Below are 18,593 nucleotides of genomic sequence, written 5' to 3'. Positions count from 1 at the left end.
CCGCTCGGCATAAATATCTCTCCGCCTGGCAATTAATTACCGCAAATGTCAATTAACCCCCTTGTTCCGAAAAACAATATTTCGGGAGAATTAAATTTCAATTATAAAAATTACGTTGGAAGGCGGCGACGTTAAATTGCGCTGAAGGTGACAGTTGTTATTTTGCGGCCCGTCGTGGCGGGAGACTCTCCGCCTGGTTTGATATAATGTGAAGTGGAGGATGAACTGAAGAAGAAACTGGAAGGTTAGAAGGAGGAGAGGGATGAAACGTTCGGAGGGAATGAGAGGACGTATTTCCTGCAGTGGCAGTGTAGCAACTATACGTAATGCCTCATTTGTGGGATACAGCAGGCAATGGCGCGAATCATTGTTCTGTGCCAGTGAGAGAAAGCACTTGGGGGTCTCTCTCTGTCTCTTTCTCTCTTTTTATTTCTTTCTCTCTTCCATTTTCGACTCACACAACTGCTGATTGTGCATTTGCCCATTGGTTGTGCCTGAGGCCTGTTTCTGCCCATAGGAAAGAAACGTCACATATGAGATCTGTTTGTTATCTCAATTGTTTATTGGCGATGGTATTGATATATAATGGAGATCAGATTGCGACTTTTTTTGTAAAACTTTTTTGCAACACCATAGAAACCAAGTTGCAACGCAGGAAAAACATTGAAACCGCTCAAGCATCTTGATGCATATACAGTATACTATGTTTCAGCAAAAATTCCAGGTTAAGAGCAAACTATATATGTTTTTAATAAGAAGCAGTATTCACATTTTTTTTTAATTCTCTAATTTCCCTTATAGAATTCATATGTATGTCTAGGAGCACATGTATAGCGAGAAAGGAGCTAACAAAACGTAGAGGTTACCCAACCGTTTTTCTTTCAGAGTTGAATGTTAATTTGAAGCAACAATAAAACGGATGTTACTATTTCCTCATCATCCTTGGAGGGCAATAAAGTTTAGACGGCCTTAGCACACCCCCGCTCTTGAGTGGAACCAACCCATCATCATACATTGTCCACATCAGGGCTTAACATCTCTCATTGCATATTGTGATTTTGCTTGTTCATCTGATTCTAAAGTGATAGAGGAACTATTTTCAGGCTTTGATGCTCATTAGCGGCAACATTTGACGAAGAAAAGGAGAATCTCTTTAAAATCTCAGGTGAGAATAAATGGAGGTCAAACTTCTCAGACTTTTGTTCTTACAAACACGCAAGAAATATCAGATAAGACGTGTATGATTTTAAAAAGAGATTTAAAGTCCCCGTAATCTGGAAGTTAAAATCCTATTCTGACACATTTACGAGTGAAAAGGAATTTCACTATTTCAAGGAGAAAATTAGTGGGCGTGGCTAGCGTGTTTTACTGCGAATTGATTGGATGTGTAAAAACTGCTCTTTCATTTATTTTCAAATGAAGCAAGCAGCATTCTGACAGTTGAAGGGGAGGAGTTAACGGATATTCCGGCCAATCTGTCTAATTTACGTAATTTTAGATGGAAAGTCATTTTAGGGCGAAAGTACATTATCAAGGTTTAACTGAAGACTATGAGGGTATGATAAGCTATTTACTATAAACGCTACAACATTTCATGAAAGAAAAAGAATTGTAATTTTGTATTTCACTGGGACTTTAAGCTCTGTTATCTAGCACAGCGTGAAGTCATAAAATCAGAAATTTCTAAATCATTGCTTTTTGCATCAAACTTTTCCGAGACCAAAGGATCTAAGCCATGTTATCTACAATTATTTTACAGCTATATGCAGTTACGGACTGTCAAAAACTCATTTGTTTCTATTTTTATTTCTCTTAAGGAGAAAAAGGTGATACCTAATTGAGTTATTCTACAGTAGTTTACATTTCATTTAGGCCTCTTATGTTATAAAAAAGCAACCACTGAGAAATAAATCTTAATTTGGGTAAATATCACTCTTGATCTAGAAAGAAAAAATATTGGTATTTGTGTGCGTGTGTGTTTGTTCGTGACTAATTAAATGATGCGCCATTGACCTTTTCTAGTAGATAACAATCATTCAAAAATGAATGTATCAGTCATTCAACTGAATCATTTATCAGTCATTCAAAGCCTGTTTACAGAAAAGTGAAATGAGATGAAGAAGCATTAAATGACAGTATAAGGGGACAAGAACTGCCAGGAAGAAAAAAGATGCCTAAATCATGCCCAAGGAACAATGCTTTTAAAAATACAGTGGACTAATCCTATGCTGAGACCCCTTGCATTAGCCTACGGTGTGCGTTACAAAGAGGCAATTAAGACAGGATACTGATCTAATGAGCATGTGTGTGTATGCGTGTGTGCACTTGTGAAGTGGGCCGTATGTTAAGTCACTGCTAAATGAGTGTTGAGTGTCACTCGCCCGGTCAGAGGGCTGCAGGCCCAAAGTAAACGTGTCTTCGACCCTGAGAATGACATTCAATGAGCAGATGACTTGAATAGAGGAAATACTACACAGTACTTCCATTTCCATGCCTGTCGGGGTGGTCTCTGAGTGTTTGAGGGTGTCTTAATTGTACTCCCTTTAGCGCCCAGCCACAAATAAGCAACTGGCCAAAATGCAATTTTTCAGACAGAGGGGCAATTGTACAATTATAACAATTAGCTTTATGTATATGTCAGATGTATCCCAGAGGACAAGTTTTTTGCTCGAAGGTTTGTAGTGCCGGACACCAAATCGAGTTCCCTATTTAAAGTTTAGATAGTTTCTCCCGAAATCAAAACACATAAGATCACATTCAATAAAAGATTATAAAAAGTAGACACAAATAGGATCAAATGCTATACAAGATTATAAAATGAATGTGAATTGCACTGCTTATATAATTTGATGCTGGTAGAGGAAATGCAAGCAAAACATTTGTTGCAATTATGTCATTGCTGAATATAATATCAAAATATTATATGATAACATTATAATATACAGTATATTATAAAAATATACCGCAACAGAAAAATATGAGAGACCATTCCAAATTTGTATTTAATCAAGATTTCTAGATGTATTGTGGCCATTTCACCTCAGCGTTGGTTGTATTTCAACAAAACCAAACCACAGGAGTGACATAGTCAACCAACATGTGAAGTAAAACTGTGATAAAAATCGAGGCTGTCACATACATTTTTTTTATTGTTATTAATTTATAACTGTTGTATTGCTCAAAAGTTAACATAAGAACCTGTCCTCCGGTTTTCATTTCTGCCAATAAATGCAATCAGAAATAATATTTTTATTTGAGATTTGGCAGAAATATTGTTAGTAGTTCACAGAATGAAACCAAAATGATAATTTTTCTTAATCCATAAAAAACTTAAATAATTTCAATTTTTGCTCTCTTATTTTTTTTTATAATATAACAGCAAGTCTTTATGATTTTGGTGCCTCCTTAAGTGGATGTAATAATCCGTTTTTTATTTACTGTCCCCTTTCCGCCTTCAAGTTACAAAAGCTGTCAGTTACACCTAGCTTCCCAACTTCCTGTTTGGCTGGGCGGCTTGCAGGCGGTGGGCCGATGTCGTAACGGAGAGAATTTGGAAAAGATCACAAGTCCAGGATGGAGTCCCAGGCAGCTAACCGTGTGCGTGCGTGTGTGTAGGAAACGACAGAGCAACTTGCAACGAGCAGCAAATGAACGGCCAGATCTCCTATCTCTCCACTCCTCCTTTACTTTCCTGTTTGGACTCGAAGGTGATTGGAGGCGCAGGCAGTGACAGTTGGCGGAAGTAGAGAAAGAGAGAAGAAGAGAGAAAGTATTTATTTGCAGTGAGGCGAAGGTAATGCTTGCTAAAGATGCGGTTTGGCACAGGAAATGCCCCCCCCCATCTCCCTAGTTTGGCCAGATAAGGGCAGGTTGGAGATCAGGGTGGTGCCCTGTATTGTGGAACCGGTCTGGACTCTGGGCCGGTCGCACCAGCACTCCCTCATCACTGTTTCCTGTCTGGGCATGGAGAGATGAGAGCAGGTTAGCGCAGGTCACTGAGAAAAAGTGCGAAGGGGAGGGACAGCGGAGGGCGTGTGAACGCAATAGGTTTTAATTGTCAGAGATCTGTAGAAAGGTCGCGTGTTGGGTTTTTTGGGTACCATCATCACACCGAACCTAGTGCCACCCCCTAATGACACATTCTCTCCTATGTGGCACTGAATCATACATTTAACATGTGCCGCCCATTGTCGATTGATGTGGAGGTACTCGGCAAACGAAACCCTAAAAGCTATCAACAAGCTGATACGCATCAAATACACCCTTTATTCATGAGACTTCCTTTTCTTCAAGCTTGTGTTTATAGGACCACAGTTCCCACAAATCGCTTTCACGTAAGGTGCTGTAAATGACGTTAGCCGGAAGGTCCTTCAGACTTTACAAAATTAGAAATAAGCCCCACCCTTCAAAAGACATGCGTGAGAATGACAACTCCTTTTTAAATCAGAGAAGTCAAATGAAAACTGAACTCTGATGTATGCATAACAGATATACGACGTTATTAAAGCAAAATAATCATTCTAAAAATAACTCCTTCCGCTTTAAATGTTGGTAAAGCTAATAGTAACTGTAACTAGTGAGAAATACCAGCGCTGTGAAATCTGTCCATGAGGAAAAACAAACACAACGCAAGTGACTTAGACAGCTCCTGTTCTTTGACATTAAAATTCTCCATCTATTCACGTAAGGTTAATGGCTTTAATGAGGCCTAAAACGCAATGAGACATCTGATCTACTTTTTATTCACGGATCGCTTGTCTAAATAGGGGAAGTGGCGCACTGACCGTTTAGCCTCGCGCTAATGATGAACGCTGAAAACTTTCAGGGCTGAGAGAGCCAACTTGGTGTTGTGTGTGTGTGACAGATAGTGTTGGATAGATTGAATAACACTTTTTTTTATTAGAGGTATTAATAAATGTTAGGTTATAAGCTTATGTAAAATCATTGTAGTGGATTGTGTTCAGTTTTGGTGTGTGGAGACTATATGCAACAAGAAAACATGTCCAGTTATATTAATATATTGTATGTATATAATAGCCTATTATGTGCAAAACAATTTATTAAAATCTAAATCAAAATGTTTTTTCCCAGCATGGCATTTTTTAAATCATATTTTTGCAAAAGACTTTGTTGGGCACAAAACAATACAGTGATGTAAAAACACGCAAGACATAACTACATTTACTTTATTAATAATAAATGTGTTTAAGTAGCCCGTTTGTTTTATTTACTGTTGGTTGTTTTTCGGATGTCAAGCAACTTTTTCATTCTATTTCGCATTAATATTAATTCATTGGTTCTCCCCTCTCTGCCTCTTTCAGGGAACTGTGATCAAAGCAATTTATATTTCGTTCTGATGAACACAGAGAATGATATTTGGAAGAATGCTTGTAACCAAACAGGTCTTGGCCACCATTGACTACCATAGTAGGAAAAACTGCTTGATACATTTATTTGTGCTGTTGAACACAAAAGAAGGTATTTTGAAGAATGTAGGAAAAGCGAAGAGTTCTTGGGCACCTTTGACTACTATTGTAATTTTTCCTACTATGGTAGACAATGATGGCCAGTTTGCTTATAAGCATTCTTCCAAATATCTCTGTCTTCATAAGAGCTAAAATATTATAAAGATTTGTAACAAATACTTTTTTGGGGTGAACTGTTCCTTTAATTGTTAAAAAAATACCGAATGTCTCTTATTAATACTGCAGATTGTCTTTTGCTTTGTGTTTATTCTTATTATTCATCTCGGCCGGTCCTTTATTGTATATTTTATATTATACTGTCTTTGTAATTTATCGTTTATGCATTCTATGTAGTATTTTTAGATGGAATAAGCAAAATAACAGATTACTGTGTAAGTGTGCCGCTATAAGCGTTAGGCCACACGTCCAGTACAAGTTCACACCGTCAACGTGTTCCTGTCCGTCCCCACGAGTGCAGAAACAGGACTGTGTCCATTAAAGCCGTCTCTCAGAATGCCAGTGTACACTTTGCCAGGGGGGACAGCAGCAGTGAATCTGTGAAAGCGAATCTAAACCTGACATACACAGGCAGAGTTGAGAGACACAAACAAACAACAGGCTTGTTTTGTCTCCCGGCTGGGTTACAGAAATGCTCACACTCACAATCGTACACCCACACTTACATGCAACACTACAGCTTATCCTTCCTGAGCACAGTTCTAACGTTTCTGTCTTGTGGCTCCTTAGTTTCAAGTCTTGTAAACACAACCCTCGCCCTGTGCTTTTCAGCCCATTATCCAATTGACCCGACAGTCTAGCAAACCTCACCGTCCTGCATGGATGCACGTACTTGCATCTCATGGAAAAGAGCGCGGCTTTTGTGAACACGGCGTAAACAGCCGTGTCGATAAACCCATAAACCTTTTCAAGCCGAGTATTAAAAAGACTAATATCTGTGGCTGTTTTTTTCTCTCTGTCTCTTTAAAAAAAATGATGTTAAGGTGGCATTGTAAAAGACGGATGATGTATCTGGCAGATTGATCAGTGAGTAGAGACCCCATTATCTCTCTCCGTGTTAATTACAGCCGCGCTCAGCTTGCGTGTCAAAAGACGGATGACTGACGAAGGTAAAAGACCTTATTTATGCCTCCATCCTCAGCTGGCGGCAGCCTTCCCCTCTCGCCGACACTTTTCTTTTTTGCCCTCTCAGCTCTGTATATTTATCGTCCAGTAATATTACACTGTCAAAGGCGATCAGCTCTGCCGAGATATTCGCTATCGTCACCTTCACAGGCGTCCATTTGGACTCCATCGCTCTCAAGTTACCGACTCTGCTGAGCAAATTTGCGCAGAGTTTTTCACTCGTCCCCCGAGATGCCAGAAAGGTAATTCAGGTTGCGTAAATCAATATGTGGGCAGCCCAGTCACACCACAATGTAGGGATGTGGCACCAATCTTGGAATGCCCTGGCGTTTTGCGGCTTTCAGTGGAGTCACAGAAAAACAAAAGCAGAAATTTTTGTCGGTTGTAGTTAACTCTGCCATCGTACGAATTGTTTTCGAAACAAAATAAATGTTTGCCATTCGGCATGTAAACTTCAAACGGCCTCATTCATGAAATGCACAAATTGTTTTTGTGACATAAAAATGCTAATATTGGGAATGAATGTTCATTGCCAAATGTAAAGTCCCCGTGAACCGGAAGTTACGATCGTTTTTACTTCCGTATTGTGACTTTTCAGAGTGCAATGGAATTTCAAAGGAGTAATGAGTTTAATTTCATGGGGACTTTAAGTTTGGAATAGAAACTGTGTGTGGACACTTTTGTGTGTGAATGTTGTTCTGTTTGACATCATTTTTGTAGCTTTTAATTTATCATTTTTGTTTTGCAAAATATAAAATAAACAGTTTTCAGACTCTTTTAGACCTTAACATTTACGTAAGTTAGGCCTCGACCGCACAACATGTTTATTGTTTGCGCCGTGTGCAGACGTTCTTCTTCAGGGCCTCCAAATCGCACAGCAGCGAAACCCCCATGAAGGGACTTTTTAAGATCTTTTTTTCTTTCTTATCACAAAGCGTGTGGTGCGAGAGGTAACATCAGAGCAGTCTTTCCTGTGGTTTTGTGAAGTGGTGTCTGTCAGACCTGCAATCCTCAGGCCTGTTTGCACCTCTCACCAGAAAGAACACAGTGTTATGAACCCTCGCATATACAACCCTCGCTCTCCCTTTCAAACCATTTACGTGTTTCATCACTTCCTGTCTCTTGACCAGAATCAAAGGTTTCTGAAAGGCTGCCTGGAGTCTCGGTCTACTAAAATGTTGATTCATAGGGGTTTCTTTATTCAAAACTGACCCAGGGGTGAATCAACATTGCGCAAGGTGAAAGTAATTGTTTTGCAGTTTCAGGGATGATAGCGTTATCTTCGCTTCAGAATGTTATAAATGTTGGTATTTTCTGTATCTTATGGGGGAATGTGCTAGGTTTAGAAGTGCTCGGTTATATTTTTGTATCTTGTGTCGGAGTTCTGTGGGTGTTGTCATGGTAATAACTTTAGGTTTGTCAGATGTTTAGTTGAGATGTCAGAGCATCACCTGGTGGACTAGTGCAGAACAAAGGCTCTCATGCAAATGACAACCATGAAGATTAGGGAGAATTGTTTCAAATTGATCTCATCAAATATTTTTCACAGATGATTTAAAATTGACTAAACAGAACACATCTGTGTGTAGTTTCTGAGGCATTGCAAACTCATTTTCCCAACACTCCCCCTGCTTTTAATTGACATGTAGTCCCGCCCCAACCTTTTTCAATCGGTTGAGCCATAACGTTTAAAATCTGTTAGGGTTTACATATTTACAAATTATTTTGACACTCAAACTAATTGAAATTCATAAATGAAATCCTACTCTGTAATTTTTGAGTGTTGCATGAGCCCAGATTTAGGGTTAGTTCACCCAAAAATATAACTTCCCGCATTAGTTACTCACTCTCATGTCATTCTGAACCTGTATGACTTTCTTTCTAATGCAGAACATAAAATAAGTTATTTAGAAGAACGTTGGCATCCAAACAGCATTGGCACTCATTGACTTCCATTGTATGCAAACCTCAGACATTTATCAAAATATAAATTTGTTTTGTATATAAATAAATTTAAAAAAATATATATATAAAAAAAGTAATATATAAAAATATATTATATAAAGAGGCATATACAGGGTTTAAACAACATAAGGGTCAATAAATGATGACAAAATTTCTATTTTTGAGGGAACTGTCACTTAAAGGTTAAATATCTTTAGCATTGTGATAGACCTCAGTCTTAGAGCATCAGATAAAATAAGATTTAGAAAACGCTCAGGAGGGTCTTATATAGGTCATACTCTTTACAGATGCCACCTTACGACTCGTTGTGTCACCATCCCCATGACTTCAGGCAAACCGGTTCTGCCAACACTAACCGTGCCATCGCGCTGTATTCAAATGCAGCATCCTGTATATTAAAAACACTCACACTAGCCTCTTATCAGGTTATCGAGCCTTATGATTGGTCTTCCGCTGGCCCCTTTATTTAATAGAAGATTCCTTTCTGCTTCGCGATGCCATAGAGTGTTACATCACTGCGCTTGAGACCTGTTATCTGTGTGGAGTCCTGCTCTTGTAATGGGCTTTATTGATCTAAACAACATCAGGCTCGCCGTGATGTTATTAAGGTGGAGATAACTTCACTGTAACTTCCACTCAAACAATGTATTAGCGTTTTATTGGGTTTAAATAACTTTGGCTTTTAGACGCTAATGTAGCCGCTTAGTCACCCCCTGCTCTTTATGGCTGCAAGATCTTAATAAAGCTTTTCCTCTTTACATCCTGCTGCGTGTGAGGACAGGAGATGTCTGGTGCTTGCTGGGAAGTTTCTGCGGATTCAGTAAACAACAGGAACTATAAATAATCAATTTAATCATTTATTGACGGAATGTGTATTAAGCGTTAATGCTATCGAACTGCATTGACTCCGACCTTTGGGGGGGAGCATATACAAATAACCGTAAACAAACATGCACAAGGGTGTTCGGGTAATCTTTGCAGCCGAAAAGACTGAAAAAGCTTCAAATCCCGCATTCTCGTATTTAAAGGGAATGAATGTATTTGCTGTAGGTGCTCTAATGCAGAACGTTTCATTTATTCAAGAGGAAAGTCATAGAGATGAGTGTAATGTTATTGTACTCTCTTATTGTATTTCTATTGGCATGTTAGAGCATACATATTTTAGTATTGCTCTAATGCACAACCTTTACACACAAATTATGCTTAAACATCCTAAGGATTTGTATCTATATACTATTGCTATATAACCATCAGCATTTTGGGATTTGGATCGTGTCCCCAAAATGTAATCAAATCGTGCAGTGCCTACAAAATGCCAACCATACTTTTCCATGTGATCCGGAATGTTGTTTTTCCATTGTCAATATGACGTACGCTATACAAATAATTTGTGGTTTTATAGTAATTGATTAGCCGCCTTTCGCCGTGAACTCTTTTAATGGACGTTCTGATGTTTTTTTTGTCTTCCAAGGGCACACTGAATCCAATATTTATGAAATAACGATCCCATTCATCTGCAGGCATATTTTCTGTGGGGAATTTAATTTGCAGCTATTTAAAGCCGTGCTTTTGGTAATGAATTATTTTGTCACCCAGCCTCTGATGAGATTCATCTTTAATAACTGTAACAATTATTTTATTAAAAAAAGAGAAGCAATGCATTATGGCTATCTCAGCAAGGTCTACAGCTAGCAGAGATTCTCATTAGGAGGGTATTATTACCCCTGCTGGGCTTTCATTCACACCCCAACTTAAATTACATTATATGTCAACAATGTGTGCCTTAAATTTAAGCAGTCATATTTACCTTTTTTTCCCCATCTCGCTCACTCCCTATTACTGACACATTTAGATGAATTAAAAAGATAAAACATGCTTCTAGATCTGATAGGACACTTATTGAGCATTTATTTTTAATAAAATCATAATATTGAATTTAAATGCCAGTTGTTTTATATTAAAATGTTTTTGAGTATGCTGCCATCTGTTTTGCTTAAGAATATCCGATTGCTGGCGATACGTTCTACCAGAACTGCAGGAAAACGTCAGATGTTATACTGAAAGGGGTTTTTCAATGGAAAAAGCTAAACTCACAGCTGCACACAAATTGCCAAACATTTTGCATATTAAAGCGCAACTAGGATCGCCATATGACAAATGTAGCAATTTCAGTACTCCAGTCTCACAAGGAAGTTGGAACGGGCCAATCGGAAACTCATACACGTAGTGTCTATTTTAATGCTTCCCCAGATTTTTCGCTGATGTCTTTAAAAGGTTGCGCCGCACATAGAAACCGACCATTGTAGCTTCCGTTCCGCATTTCGCCGCAGCCGTATACAAACAGAATTGTTTATGGCTAAATGAACTGAACCCGTCCCGAGACAGAAGCGAAATTGCTGAATGTGAGGTAATCTGTTATTTCAGTTTTACCACTTCCTTAAACTTCTGCTATTACTCAGTGGTGTTTCCAAAGAAACCTCTGGCCCTCCTGTAGGTAAAATACTATGGTGGCTTTATGTGAATCAAATATTTAGCCCGGTTTTACTAGAAAAGTTGGTACTGTGATTATACGGTGTGACCCTGTAACTGGTCTGGCTGCAGTGTGGATGAAAGAGCACGGCGACGTAAAGTCAGGGTGGTTTGGGTTTAGTCAGTTCTTCGTTTTTTTGGTCATTTATGGTGCTTGTTAGGGTAAACATCATAGTAACTGTTGTTTATACCTATGGTTGTGGACAATAAAACATTGTAATAATACTTTAGACTCACATTGGAGTGACTCAAGCCATTTAGAAATACCTGAGCAATCTCAAAGACCCCCCCCCATCTTGTTATTTTCAACTCTTTTTGCTGTAATCTGCCTAATGTACCCATCCCTCTCACCATATTACTTCGATGTTTAACCCTTGTTTCCCTTCTTCAAGGACAAACAGCATACGTGAAGGCAGATCTCTGTGCGAAAGTCCCAGAGCTCTCCTCAAGCAGCAGATCCCTTTTCCACGGCAGCTGTTCTTTCGGATAAACCCCGCGCAGTGCTCGTAGATTCCCTTAATATGATTCTGCGGGGTCGGACTCAGGAGAGTAGAGTCGAAACCGGCGTGCCAGGAGAAAGAGAGCGTTGCATTTTTCATCAGCCGGCCCTGGTAGCGCCGTTGCACTCTTTTAGCAGGCAGCCCTCTCATTCATGAGCAGATGTTCAGCGCAGGTCCGAGCTGCAGCTAGCGTGAACTCCTCTGCCCTCTCAGCCGTTGGCTGCAAGGACGTTGGCAGCGACCCCGGCATCTGAGAATTCATTCCCGGCAAAAACGCAGAGCTCCGCCTCGCCCAGACCCCTTTATTTAGCCGTTCTTCCCGGCTCAGGAACCGGCTGGAGATGAAGGAGGGGGGTTTCTTTGACAGACCATCAGTCTTAAATCTGACATTGATGTAACGCTCGCCCGGGTCAACTCGGGGGACGGGACCCCAAATTTCCCGAAGACAATTTCGCGTAAGTTTATCATTAATTTCCAACGACGTCCTCGGTATAAGCCACCTGGCGAGCAAAACGAAACGGCCCCTTTTTGAAAACAAAAGCAAGTTGCTGCGTTCTTAACGCGGAGGTACCCTTGAAAGGGGGAATTGATATATCGGATTAACGCAGGTGGTTTAAGGGAACGTTCTGGTCAAATTCTGGTGGCTGTGTTCGAGCCCAGCTGCCGCTGTGGTTAGCCAGGTGGTTCGGTTTAAACGATGACCTCGACGCACCCGAGAGAGCTAAATAACAACCGATACAGATGAAACATTATCACGTTTCATTTACATAACACTGTTATGCAGAAGTGCGTTTGAGCTGCGTGCTCGAATGACAAACCGGCATATGTTCTCGGTGAAAAGTGTGAAATGTTTTTCTTCCCCTCTGTTGCATTGGATGCGATGTTGTAATTGAAGCATGATGAGGTTTTTACTTTCTTTTTCACTCTCCTTCTCCAAGCACTTGTTTCTTCAGCACGTCTCCCACTTCACACTATCTAATTGGCCGTTTTCAGGTTGGGTTTATGAGAGCAAAACTAATTAGTGTTTCTAAATTCAGAGGAGAGAGAGGGGCTGGAAAAAAGGAAAACAGTTGAATGGATTGTTCTGGTTTCCTCTCCGGTGTCAACCTCATAACAATGAAATAAAAACTCTAATCACTTTCAAACCTCTTTTTTTTATTTAAATCTTTTTTACCAACACTGAATGTCACTTTCTCTCCTGGCATTTTGTTTGGCACGATCACAGGCCAGGAAAAAGCAAACGCTTGCCCTCTCTACAAAAGTTTTCCTTTGTAATTCGTGGGAAGGCTTTGCGGAGAAAAACAATGCGACGTGTTTTTAGGTGGGGTCTTTTCTCTTTTGATTCGGGACGTCCTGGCGATTAACCGGGGGAGGGTGGAGAGTTTTACAGTAGCTTTGACTTTTCGCCTCGTACCTTTATTCAGACAGATCCAGCTGCAGCGTGCCCTCAGGAAGGCCACTGCAGGCGTACACACGTGCACACGCACACACCAGGGAGCCCTGTTTGAGTTGGCAGCAGCTTTCCTCTTCTCAGGCAAATTTTGCTGCATCTGCAAGATTGACTGGAGCGGCGCTCGTTCCTCTAATCAGGATGTGCCTTTTGCACCTTGTTCAGGAAACACATTTGTGCCTCTCCCTCCCCTCGGAGGCGAAAGTGAAGGGGGTTCGTGAAGATGAGTGACAGGTTCGAGTCTGTGGGGGATTGGGCTAATCTGAGTTTAGTAGCGTTCCCTCAACACCTCACCCTCCTCTCCGCTGGGCCGCTGAGTTATATTGAATAAAAAAAGTTTATAGGTCAGTTTAACAATGGGCTGTAAAACTCGCACTATTTTTATTTTCCACCTCGCCGCCGGGGGGATTTGCACGGAGGGCCAGTAATTAAGAAGCTGCGAATTCAGGGTTAGAGAGGAAAAGTGTTTAAATGCAATTAGAGCATCCGCTCGAATCAATTTCAACTCAATTACAGTTTTCTTGAATGTGCTATTATTTGTTGAATCAAGGGAATTTTGCCCTGTTAAAAAGCTACAAATGTATTGCCAGATTATTTAAACAAGGCGCCAAAATAAACTCGGAGGAACAGGGTAATGAACAATTGTTTCAAAGTGACCTCTCGCTCTCTCCACATCCCCTCGTCCTCCCGTTACCTTGTTCTCATCCGAGCAGAAAACTTCATTTGATTCGTCTGGAGATAAAGCTATCACGATATCGGCTGGATAATTAGCACAAATCCACATCAGGGTTTTTTTGGTAGCTGGATGTGGAGCACCAGTCTCTGATGATTCCAAGTTTCTGTAGATTTTCTCATTTGTCTCTAATGTCTTTTTTTCTGTCGTTTTGTCCTTTCATCTCTTTCTGCCCTCTTTCATCACTGTTTCTACCTGCTGTCTGTTCTGCAGTGAGGAGAACCAGTGGTCCGGCCCTGTGGATGCTGAGAGTTCAGAAAGGTATGTGCCTTAAGGGCGTAAGGATTGTGGGTTTGATTCCCAGGAAACACACACTGATTAGAATGTATCCTGTGAATGCACTGTAAATCACTTTGGATAAAAGCCTCCACATGCATTTGTTAAGCATTGCACATTTACATATAAGACCACCATCCAATGCAGGTTTGGTGCCCATAAATAACAGTATTGGTTAGTATTTCGAATGCGAAAATATAATTTACAAGAAATCCAGAAAAAGAAGTAAAGCCTTATTAATTTTTATTTTATGCCCAATTATAGTTATTACTTAGTTCTTTATGTAGAAAACTGGTTAAATGTTGATTTTGATGTTGAATGTGCCCGTTCAAATTTGTCTATACAAACGTGAAAAACTAAAACTTTGTAGTCGTTTCAGTTTTTTGTGTTGTATAGGTTCCTAAAATATTTGTTTTCCTTTTTATTTAAAGGAACTGTCTTCATTTACTCACCCTCAAGTTCAAATCTGCATAAATGTATTTGTTCTGATGAACACAGAGAAACATATTTGGAATTATGCTTTTGACAAAATAGTTCTTGGCCACCATTGACTACATAGTGATATAATGTCTTTATAAAATTTATTTTGAAGAATGTAGGAAAGCAGACAGCCAAAATGGCACTTTTTACTACCAGTCAATGGTGGCCAAGAACTGTTTGGTTACAAAGCATTCTTTCAAATATATGTTTATCAGAACAAAGACATTTATACAGATTTGGAACAACTCAAGGGTCAGTAAATAATGAGAGAATTTCTTGGGGGTGAATTTTTCCTTTAAGCACTATAGGTGTATGTCATTTCTATGCCCATGTGTGCCAAACTGCTACAGTGACCTCAAATACAAAGTGATACTTACAAACATGGCTAATGTTTATAATAGGTTTATCTGTATTCACGGGGAAATCTGACTTTACTTTTTAAGTGTCACTTTTGACCTACATCAATGTGGCCTTCACTTCCTGTGTTTTGTAAACATAACAACAAACAAACCATGACCCGCCCACACATCACAGTCTGTCATCACATCAGCCTCTTTTCTTGTTAAATGTACATCTGTATACAACCTTTAATCACAAAAAACAGCTTTGCTGTACACAAGTTATTGTTACGTATTAGCATTCATTAGCATATTGATTCAGATAAGTACCTGAAATAGTCGCCAACAAACATAAAGAGTCCATCCGAAAGACTCAACTCTTTTATCGACGTGAATATGTATTTCAGCTGGCGTTCGCTTGGTTGAATGGTACTTAAATGGCTTCTCTGTTATCGCATGCTTTTGTCATAATGGAGCTAGTGCCAGGTCTGTTGTTTTACCAGCCCGGCCAGGCAGCGTTTTAGAGAAGTGCTTCTAACAGTTACGCCCGCTTGCAAAAACTGTGTACGTTACAGATTGATAGTAAATGGAAAACATGAATGTAAATTGTGTCATTTGATAATGTAAATGGAGTGCCGAGCTATTTTCCCCCACCCCCATAAAGAAATCAGCCCTATTTACATAGTCAGTTGTGCTTATGAGACTTATGGAAATCAATCTCTTGTCATTTTCCAACTACACAATTTCATGTTAGTTCAGAGATCAGCGATTTGAAAGTCAATACGGCGACGTTGCCGCGGATCCACGTTAACAACATGAATTAATCATAACAAACATAAAAACACGTTCTTCCGGCAAACTTTCAGATGAGTTGTTGCGCACTAATCCTTTCTGTCGCATAAGAATTAAGGCAAAATGTTTGATTATTCCCTCTTGAATATTGATTCAAATGTGCAAACTTCGAGTTGAAATGCACTCGAAAATACATTTAAGTGCAGGTTATTATTTAGTTATTCAGATTTAAGACCCAATAAGCAGGTGGACTGTAGGTTTATTTCCATTAAATTACTTTGCGCTGTCCACAATCGCACCCGTTTTAAAGTGTCCAGGAAGGCCGATCGCTGTGGCAGGAGTTAGCGAAGAGTATCTCTGCTTAAACGTCTTGAGTGTGGTTTAGCATTTCCTTTAAAAGCACTTTTAAGACTCATAATTGGTACTTGCACGTTGTAGATGGTTATGACTAATAAGAGGCTACATTTATGTCTCCGCGCGAGGACGTGAAAGCCATCCTTGCTGTTAAAGTTAACCTTTTCAATATTGACTAATTATTTGGGTTAGGAAAGATCTCAAGGCATTTCGCGGCACTTTAATACGTTCCATTAGTAACATTAGGCGACACCTTTTAGAGCTTTTCTACTGCTTTTTAATATCTTCGTCGTGACCGTTGCCTCAAATATTTGCAGTATATTAAACTGCGGATAGAGTGTTTGATAAGACCTTTGGCCACATTTATACCACAGTTGAATGGGGACAAAATCTGAATTTCTTTTTCTATATTGTGAATAGTTGAAATCGCACTAAGCAGAGGTTTCCCTGACAGGGATTATCTAGGCTTATATAAATTAGGATATTTGAGTCTATTTTATAAACACACTTTACAAAAAACATTACCGTGTGCATCAAATGTCAGCGATGAATGTTAGAAGTGTCTTGGTCGCAAACAAGTAAGTTAGCCTGGGACTACGTTTAAACCCTGTCCGGGAAACCACTCCTAAATCTGATATTGTCAATGCTTATCTGAGTTGATGTTATATGTGGAGATTTTATGCAATTTTAACAATTTGGACGTTGGTTTAAAGGGAGAAATATTTTTTTGTCATTCCAAACCTACTTTCTTCAAAATATATTCTTTTGAGTTCTGCAGAAGAAAGAATGTCGGTAACCAAACAACATTAGCACCCATTGACTTCCATTGTATAGACACAAAACCACAGAGACATTTCTCCAAATATCTTCTTTTGTGTTCCGCAGATAAAGAGTGATATACAGGTTCAGAACAACAGTAGGATTAATAAATGATGAGAATAATGAAATAATGAGGATTGTATTTTTGGGTTAACTATCCCTTTAAATATATAGACATTTATTAAAATACATCAAATCTTTGTGGCTTGAAATTCATACTCTGGCATAGCTCAAGCACTCAAATCAGTAGTTAAAATGTTTTAAAGGTTAATTTAACAAGCTAAAAAATCACATCCAAGCAGAAAATCTGAGTTGTACACTTTAGTTTGAAGGATGAATGGAATTTGTTTTGCACCGACATGCTCGCTTTATTTAACACACACGCACACACACTGGCAACATCACAGGGTCATTTCTATCTGTCCTTTCTCCCCTCTCTCTACTCTCAGCACAGTCTACGCCCCTGCTTCTCACAGTTCTGCCAAACCGTCTCGCCCCAGCCTGTTTGTGCCCTGTCTCTGTTTGTAAATATACAGGCGGAGGACATGGGTGCCGCTCTGGGTCACGTCTGCCTCGCAGGCGCTCAAAACCCAATGTGACAAGCAGCATATGAGTCACAGCACCCCAAATCGAAGGAAGGCGACAGTCTCTCTCTCTCTCTCTTTCTGTCTCTCCCTCCCCTTGGGTCACGTGAAGAATAGTGACACCTTCTGTGCCTGTCCTATAGGCTTCTGCCAAACTCTGCTATATCATCCTCGGTGCCACTTCCTTTTATTTTCTGCTTTTTCAATCATGCTCAGTTTCTGTTTAAAGATTTGGCCGCCGTCGTGTATCATTTTACACGTTTCGTTTGAAAGATTTGGCTGTCAGCGTATATCATTTTACACGTTTCGTTTTAGTCATAGTTTTTTGCATCGTCATTCATTTACTTGAGTCTGTTTTGCTGCTTGTATTATTGTCACAGTTTTTATGTGTGCAAACTCGTGGTAGAGAATCCATTTCCAGGAAAAAAAAGAAAAACATGTTCACACGTTCGACTGCATATCTTACAAAAATGTCAGAAGCATGTTTTTTCTTAACAGACAGATTGACAGCGGAGTCAGTATCTCGCTTTCAAAGCCCAAAGATCAAAGCTCATCTTGTCCTTCTCAAAATCTCAAAAACCAGCCACTTTTCTCCTCTCCAGCCGCACAAAGTTACACCAGCACGGGCGTCCACAGATTACTATCCTCCCAACGTAAGCTGTATCTCTTAAGTAAATGCCATGGCGTGAAACCACAAATGAGCATCATTGGCGACCTGACGCCCAAATCTATTTGCCTGTTTTACACAGCTTTGTTGTGGCATTTTTTCCCAGGCATCTTTTTGAGCGACCCGTTTTAAGAGCTCCATATGTCTTTAGGCTGGTTTTCGATAATGATCACCCCAGAGCTCTACAGTTATGCTATATGTAAATGTTATATTATCAACACATTCAATTTGGTTAAATGCCATCAAGTGGGCGGCTGTTTTGATCCTGTCACCCACTGCACAGTCTCTAGGAGGATTCTCAACATTAGTTGCGTGACCTCATGCGAAACTACAGCTATTAAAATGAATGGTGTGTATCAGATCTTTGTCTAAGGTTGGAACAAAAAAAATGATGAACCGCTATCAGGTGGTGTGTACCTGCTTCACACTCGTATATGGAAATTGCTGCCAAATATCTAGATCTAAAGTGAAGCATTTAAATATTCAAATATGGATCCA

The 18,593-nt window shown here is 39.7% G+C and overlaps 1 protein-coding gene across 4 annotated transcripts in view; it reads left to right on the top strand.

The window, feature by feature from the left end:
• foxp1b (forkhead box P1b) overlaps window positions 1-18,593 on the top strand; it is a 153,451-nt gene that overhangs the window by 15,692 nt on the left and 119,166 nt on the right. For all 4 annotated transcript variants that reach the window (XM_079461264.1, XM_079461255.1, XM_079461262.1 and 1 more), the window contains exon 4: window positions 13,999-14,046. The gene's annotated coding sequence lies outside the window, so the exon portion shown is untranslated. The remainder of the gene's footprint in view (window positions 1-13,998; window positions 14,047-18,593) is intronic.

Source organism: Barbatula barbatula (genome assembly GCF_947034865.1).
Source record: "Barbatula barbatula genome assembly, chromosome: 7".
Classification (NCBI taxonomy): domain Eukaryota; kingdom Metazoa; phylum Chordata; class Actinopteri; order Cypriniformes; family Nemacheilidae; genus Barbatula; species Barbatula barbatula.
Note: the sequence above shows the minus strand (reverse complement) of the source record. Positions and strands in the feature narration are given on the sequence as shown.